Here is an 8,642-nt window from a genome sequence, read left to right as displayed (position 1 = left end):
TTATGAGGAAATTATGTTTATACAACAAATCTTAAATCTCAAGTAGATACCATTTATAGAATTTAAGATGAAAAGTGAAAAATCTAACAATTTTCAAATAAATAAAAGTAAAGTTTATTTCTGTAACATAGTACTCCGGCCCAAAATACAACATGACATTGCAATGGAAAATACAATATACCATTAATAGTAACAAAGAAGAAAATTAAAAAAAAATCTAACAATTTTCAAATCAATTCCAAGTTAAAAATGAAAATTTAAGGATGATAATTCTGATTATTATAAAGGTGCTAGAATAATGGACCTAATGCCACATATGAAGTGGGTGTGATAAGAAACATATATTCAATGTTTGAAGTAGGTATGTTAAGAAATAAAGAAGTTGTATAAAAAAAAAAGCAACAACATTTTTTTAAGAAAATTGCAAGTTCAAGGGGGGTAAATCTAATAAATTTGGTGCTAGAGTTGTGAAGCTTGACATGCATAATTTCCATACGGTCATGATGCCATCTTTTTTTATATTTTAAGTTTCATAAAAATGTTTTCTGTACTTTTGAGTAATCACAAATATTGTTATATTTTCCATATTTTAAGTCTTTTTGTGGCCATAGCAACCAAATTTTTCAACATAAGAAGAAAAGAAGATGTTCATAATTTCCAGACTGCTATTTAACTATATTTCAAGCTTCATTAAAGTATTCAGTACTTTTTGCATCACCACGGGATAAGGTTTCGTGGACGGATGGACATACAGAAGGACAGAGGGTAAACCTGGTCACATCTAGTTAAACTGATAAGGGACTAAAAACAATATTAATGTTTCATATAAAAATGTGTTAAAAACATCTAACATTTCAAACTTCTTACACTCGCCCCATTTTCTATACCAATCAAAATGTTTTATTTTTGTATTGGCCCCATTTTCCTTATGTTTCTCAGCTGCCTTGTGGTAAAACAATTAATTTGGCAAAGAGGGTGATCTAATTTCAACAAGCTAATATAATAATGAATGTTTAATAAATTTTTTATCAAAACTGCTCAAGTTGATGGTCTTTACCTGAGTCATAAACAATGTCTTAATTGGTTCTATTATATCTTTGTTTTGCATGCAACACATCAATCAACATGCTAAATCTATCCGTCCCCCTCACGGCACTGCCAAGCACACCACTCTGTATTAATCAGTTGCCATAGATATAAAATGTTTAATGTCACATTATCAATTCACATGTAGATCCTCTATCAAATGTTAAACAACTTGTCCAGCAAGCATCAGTTCTGTAAATAAAATATTTTATTTATAATTCATAATGAAAACTGTCTTTGGGAGAAACAATTTTAACTACTTACATATGTATAGTAGAATTTGAGTCTTGGTTACTTAAGTTATTTTGCTACTCAAAGCATTATACAAATATTCACATATCATATGGAAAAAATCTGATGTCCTTTGCAGAATTCAAAAACAGTGTTGAGGGGAAAATGTTTTGTTTTTTTCACTTGGCCACCAAAGCCCTCTTCCTCCTATTTAAAGTGATCAACAATTTTCTTGAGTAATTGTCTTAAGAACTTACCAAGGTTTGATCTTGGATAATGTATGGGAGGAACTTCTATAGTAAGGCAACAACTGTTTCTTTGTGGCCTAGTAATCAACAAGATACAGATTTATTGTTAGTTTTTAGAATTTCAAAATACTATAGGAACTCGGGAATAGGACAGCATACTGCGGTGCATACTTTCTAACTTTTACCAGGCTTTAACTTTTTTGTTTGTCTGAATTTGAAATATATTTTCATATCAATCCAATTGAAATTGTCTTGAAAGTAAGTAATCTCAAATTTATAATCTGCTAGTTTAAAAAAAATAGGTGAAATCAAGAGCCATAATAGAAAAAGGAACCATAAAATTTGGCCACTTTTTTAAGTAGCAAGTCTAAATGTTAAATGATATTATATTCTTAGAGGTCATACACTCGGATAATATGAAATGATATTAAGATAATTGTGAGAAGCATTTTTAAAAGCTGTTGCAGGATAGGAAAATAAACCGCAATTTGCGGTCCCATTCCCCGAGTTCCTTATAATAGAATATACATGAAAAAGAAATAATTAATATAAATATTTTACTTTTAGGCTCTAAAACAGACACCTGCTTAATATTTTACTTATATCTTTAAAAATGTTTTTTGCAAACCTAAACCCCTGTAAAATACTGAGAATTTCTGCTCTTAAAGGAAGGAATTTCTATCCTTAAAGCAGCTTGCCTCCAGATTTATGCCAATTTCCATGAAAATGTATTTCAAAGTAAAACAGTATTAAGTGGACAAAGAGTGCAGACACTTACAATTCATGTAAATTACCAAAATAAGGACAAAATATGCAAAAATAGCTCTGAATGCTGCAAATTGTAAGCAACACAAAAGAAATATGGTGATAATTACAAGGAAATCAGTCCGTAATTGCACACATGTAAATTATTACTTGAATCGTGATGCTTTTACTTTTCTAAAAATTGTACTGAAAGCTTGATTTTAATGAAAAATATTGACTCATTTGGAGGCAGGTAGCTTTAAATATCAATTTAGAGTAAGGAAAATGCTGATATATATTATTTTCAATATCATTTATAAGAATATCATTTTTCATAATTGATTCTGATTCCAAGATGTTCATGAAAAAGATTACATGTACACAAAGATTATTTTACACTACAAATTTTAGCCTTGATATTAAATTCACTCACAGAAATGATGGTTTAAATATGACGGCAAAATTGACAAAGATAATCTAGCTGTCCTTGAAATGAATCTAGATCCATCTTTACTGGTAACATTTTCATTTGTAATTAAAGGGACTCCGACGTGAAGGGGCCGAAAATACTTTTTTCAAGATTTTTGTATAACTAGATGTGTTACTCTGTTTTCAAGAAACAATCAATTTTATTGTGCAAATTGGTCCAAAAAATGAAAACTGTTGCAACGCTTTTCACTCAAATCGGCCAAAAATGGCATAAAAAATCAATTATCAATTTAATACTGTGTGTATTTATTTATCATCTATTGTTTGGTTTCAAATTTAAGTGTACCAGTTGATGTAAGAAAGAATTTCAAATTTATTATTTAAGGCTATTGGACCTCAGTGGAGTGCCTTTAAGGTTAATCATCATTTATATATGGTTGATAGTGAACAAAGTATATTGCTTATTTGAACCATTTAAAGTAAAATTCCTGGAACTTACCAGTACTTACTGGGTGTAAATTTTTTTATTATCTTTCTGGATTTAACTCTGACTTTAAGTAGTCTTACTGCAATGCTTTCCTGCCAAAAATTGTTTTAACATCAGCCAATATCGTAATAAATCAGTCATTTCAGGAACGTTATTTTTCAAATTTTTTGGTATCCAACAATGTTCAACCATTAATAACCAGAATTTAGTACATAGTGATAAAGGATGATTGATTGTTTATAATCTATTGCTAAAGATTCTGAGAAAATAGTTGGGTAAATAACCGATTTGCTACCATATTGGCCAATGTTAGAATTGTTTTGGCGGCAAAGCATTAAGTTAAGACTACCAAAACATGTTTATGGCCACATCTTGGAGGTTGAACACCATAATGGGTATTCCTGGATAACTAACCAGTTTCTCAACAAGTGAACCGACTACTAATCTCAAAAATGATTTCAGAATCAACAGTGAGAGACAATTAAATGACCAATCGACACAATATCTGAGATCAACAGACTTACTACGGAATAAAAGAATATTTTTGTTTTTTCCCAGCTTAAACAAACTTTTACAGTTACAACTTTGAAAATAGGTGCAATAGGTTGACAATCGTGACCAGTAGTGCACCGTAAAGAAATAACCTTAATAGTTTGTACCGGTAGATTTAAGCTTAGAAAAACTCACATTTGCCGAGTTCCGGATAACATCTATTGCCATGGTGAAATTATGCCATGCCATAGGATGGAACCAGCGGCTCCTAGTGAGGATTACGAAAATGATGCTCTCCCTAATGAGCTAGACAAGCAGACGGACTTGGTGTCAACAGAATAAACATGGTCATGAACATTTGTGGGTCAAATTTATTTATATGCAATTTCAAATGAAATGATTTTGGTGTGTATGTTGATACACAACAAAATTTGTTATAAAAAAAACATGTTCAATATTGTTGGGCAAAATGATTTTTTTTTAATATTGCTTACATAATAAACTTGTCTTTCTTAAGAGAATCAAATAAATTCACACAGCTTTTCCTTGCTGACATATTACATTCACTTCAATAACCGTGGTCAGATCTACAAATGTAAAAAGAACATAATTATCACAACTTGGTTGTTAATATTTTATCCGAGGCTCAAAAACCTAAATCACTCTACACATAATGAATACGATGGGCAAAATGTATAGTGTTTAAAATGTAATAAAACAATTCAAATACAAGACTATTTTCTCCCCCCTCTGCTTTTACCATGGCTTGGGACATGCTAGTAGTTAAAACTGCACACATCCGTGTATGTTTTAATTTTTGAATTCAGGATTATTTTTTTTAATTATACTTTTTTCAATTCGAGTCAAAATCTGCTTTTTTTATGGCAAATAAATAGTATTGATGTACATATTTTACTCTAATATTAATTAAATATTACACACTGTTGCTTACATAAATGGAAACATTGTCTTAATTCTGACTTTTTAAGTTTTCTAAAGAATATTAAATCTAAATATTATACTAAATCATTTAGACATATAATAAAATATTACAGGTTGAAACAATATGAATCTGGGAGTGTGCTGTTTTAAAACTAGGCAGCATTGGGAGAAGTGTTGAGATTGTCAAAACCTTGAAGCTCTGAAATGTTGAATGGATTTAAGTCAGTCACTGTACGTTGTAGGGTTGGTCACAGTTAGTCGTAGGATTCAGTATCTATTCTAGAAATTTAAAAGTACGGGTGAATTCCCACCACCCCCCAAAATTAAAAAATAGGTTTGCAAAACAAGGGGTGCCAGTAAAAGAGTAATTGTGTAAAAAAATTCAATGTTGTTTATATCAAGCCAGAGCTAATCTTTTTATTTTCTTAAAAAATAAAAAGGCAGCTAGATTGGGTTTTTATTCATAGAAACAAATCAGGGACGACTCAACTAGAATATGTCTGCAGCTATTTTTATCATATTACACATTATTATTAATATCGAGTTATGAGTAAGGGTTAGTGTTATGTGTTAGGGTTAGAGTTAGGATTATTGAACATGAATTTTGCTGCAAACAGATTCTAAAAGTGCCGTTACAAACTTTATAGAAAAAGGAGTTGTCAACGAAAAATATTGATTTTATTTAGCAAACTCCTCACAGTGATTACCTCCCTTGGCAGATTGTAATCACTATACTAACAAGGGGAGATCACTGTGTAGGAGATTGTTTATTTAGTACACAATTACCTCCCTTTGACTTCCCCGTGTTCATGTAAACAAAATAAGTTGTCTAGACCTTTATGCTTTTTGAGAAAACTGATGAATTCAGATGCAGGATTTCACACACGCGTTTCCAAAATGTGCGCAATCTTTGAAAAAATAGTGTGAATCCCGCATTAACAAGTCCTAGAATAGACACTGAGGTTTAAGTCACAAGTACACATCTCCCACCATTCAACAGCCGCCAAAGAGCTTCAATAAATGCCAAATGTCTCTGTCTGACCAATAACCGGAAAAAGTTTTGGTCTAAGGTTGCATAGGCCTAGTACTGGTAGTTAAAGTAAATTAGTCAAAAAGCTTCCCCAATTAATAACTATTGGGAAAGCCATGACTGGTTCGTAAAGTCTTGTAAATTGGTCAATGTCATGATCAATGTCATTACAAAAGCTAGTAAGATCAAATGTTTTGATGGAGAGGTTTGTCACAACTGGTATATGTCAATGTTGAATGGTCCGTACCTACATAATCTTGTCTGGAGGAAACTTTGTACAGAAAAGAGTTTTGTAAAGATGGAGATAAAGTTAGATAAGAATAAAGTAGAAAATCTGTCATATCTGCACTTCCCCTTCAAGGCAGAACTATGATTGGGACGTGCAAACAATCAACAATCATGGATGCCAGGAGACCTGAAATTAACTACAGAAAGTTGATCTGTCTAGAAAGCCAAATGTTTTTATATCTTTTTCATCTACATTTTCTCAACCGAATTATCTTCTTTTTTATTCATTCGCTTTCCATACATGATGAACTGTTTTCACTGTCAAATTTCATTTCATTCAACTCTCCTCTAGTTCATTCCATTTCCTTGACTATTATTCAATTGTTTCCATTCCAATCTCCATGTATTCTCTCCCTTTCCATTTATTTTCATTCATTTTCCATTCCAATCTCCATGTATTCTCTCCCTTTCCATTTATTTTCATTCATTTTTCACTTTCACATCTCCATTTTTCAAAAATGTCTATTGCTGACCTCTTGTAGTTACTTCATTTCTTTCATATTTCAACCAACACTTTCCTTTTTTCACTGCACTGACTTTTCATGCCCTTTTTCCATTCTCAAAACTTCACAATGTTTTCATTCTCATTTCTTTCCAGGCAATTCACTATACCCTGTTCTATTCATTTCACAATTTAACACTAACCGAAACATATAATTCATAATGGCATTTATTTATGTCCCTCCCACCACAATAAATACAATATTACACCTTTTCAATATTTTACCTCTCTGTTCTGTACTTGCCTTGTCTTTCACACTGCTGAGTGACTAAAACCACTGCAATTCTTACCGTCTTGATAACTTGATGGAAAATATCATCTAGTACTCACCATTTAACAACTATATTTTAAAAAGAGAAATACTAGTTATTGTACATTATACATTCTTTACAACTAATATATCCAAATAAATTATTTTAACTGATAAATAATTTACTATTAGATATTTTGCAAAATTCTATACTTATTAAAGTTTAAAGATATATCTATGAAAGGTCAGTGGTTCTTCTCGGTCGACAAGGAAATAGAAAAAAGTATAATTTAGTTACAACTTCTACACGGAATAAATGTTAATACATTTTGTAAATCATTTAAACTTTCTTACTATATAATGTAATCATTATCCCGTCAGATTAACATACACACACACTACACCATTTTCCGATGAACCATCAGATCTCCTATAAGAAAAATACAGAAGAATTGGTTAACATGAATGATGACCAATTAGTGAATCAACAAAGAGTACAAATGGCATTAATTTGACAAATTATCAAAAAAGACGTCCGTTAGCTCAATAGGCTATGGTGGACTCAATAGTTGGACTATGAATCGGGCGACCCAATTTTGATTCCGACAGTGCAGGTCACTTTCTTTGTGATTGATGATGAAATCCTTTCTATGGTCATTCACACTGTACTTCTGCTCTGGCATGTTCAGAAGTTATCAGTTCCTTGTGTAAGTGAAGGCAATCAGTACTGGTAAACATGCATGACAGCCTGTCCAGGAACAATGTAGTGGCCAAATTGAACTCTGGTAAATTCAATGTGGCTTATTGCCGTGATCTGGAGTGAAAACTACCAGCCACCAAATTATCAAAATAATAAGACCTGTCAAGACCTGTCCACAGAAGCATGCTCCTATTTAAAAAGAAAGTAGAAAGGGGGGCATAATTCAGAAAAAGTGCCTGGCAGAGTTACTTGTCCTTGATAGCAGCCAAGGATTTCAAGTTTATAGCAAATGTGTATTGCTTTTTGTTTTTAAATATAAAGAAACTATTTTAAATTTAAAGGGAGACAATTAAGCACAACTAGTCAGAGTTATCTGTCAATTAAAAAATCATACCAATTTAATACAGCATTTTTTAAGTGGATACTTACAATTATATGATAGCTTATTGGATATGAATCTTTACAAAAAAGCTGACCGAAATTTTTTTATCAAAATGAGCCAAAAATTGATAGCAAAAGGCAGTAGCATGTAATTCTCTATAATTACAACATGAAAATCATATGCATTCTAATTTGCCATATGTGTAACTGTGACAAATAGAAGCTGTCATCGATAGAGACAATATGAAAGTATTGTTGATATTTTTGTAGATCATTAATCAATACATTTGAAAAAATAAATAATTTTGATTAATTGGAAAGGAAATGGAAATAACTAGAGGAGAATCAATTGTCCACAAATTATGAAAATTCACCCAAAACATATACAAAAGGAAGAGGCCATAATTCCGACACTAAGCCGTTCTTGTATAATGGAAACATTTCTAATGGTCAGATAACTTTACCTTTTTGTTTTATATTTTCATAATTTTCTCAGAATACATCATACATATTCACTTCAAACTAGAAATATTTGTTGAATAACAAGGCTAAACTTCTGCCAAAATGTTTATCAGAATTGTGCCTCATTCTCATTACTATCAAGTACTGAGAAAAGCTGAGCACGAGGCTCTGAGGTGAGTTCTTGATCCTTAAAGGGACTCTACTAAAGTTTTTTGACATAACAGGACTGGATATAATTATTTCTGTGTGTCATTTCATGTAGGTCTAGACCAATAACTTGTGTTCAAACTTTAAGACCATTCTCTCATACACAAAAAGAACCGGTGTAAAACTGCCGATAAAAGGGATAGGGACTACATGTTTATGCGGC

The 8,642-nt window shown here is 31.5% G+C and overlaps 1 long non-coding RNA gene across 2 annotated transcripts; it reads right to left on the bottom strand.

The window, feature by feature from the left end:
- Positions 1-210: 210 nt before the first annotated feature.
- LOC132713245 (uncharacterized) lies at positions 211-8,051 on the bottom strand. Of its 2 annotated transcripts, XR_009623421.1 has the most exons (5): positions 7,084-8,051; positions 6,705-6,819; positions 4,212-4,304; positions 1,575-1,642; positions 211-1,278 (listed from the first exon to the last, which is right to left on the bottom strand). It is a non-coding gene; the product is annotated as an uncharacterized LOC132713245 (long non-coding RNA). The 2 variants fall into 2 exon arrangements; XR_009623420.1 differs by lacking the exons at positions 211-1,278; positions 1,575-1,642; positions 4,212-4,304 and having other exon boundaries at positions 6,395-6,819.
- Between the last annotated feature and the right edge of the window lie 591 nt (positions 8,052-8,642).

Source organism: Ruditapes philippinarum, unplaced genomic scaffold (genome assembly GCF_026571515.1).
Source record: "Ruditapes philippinarum isolate M1 unplaced genomic scaffold, ASM2657151v2 ctg647_1_1_1_1, whole genome shotgun sequence".
NCBI lineage: Eukaryota > Metazoa > Mollusca > Bivalvia > Venerida > Veneridae > Ruditapes > Ruditapes philippinarum.
The sequence above is the reverse complement of the archived record's forward strand: the minus strand, read 5'-3'. Positions and strand labels throughout refer to the sequence as shown.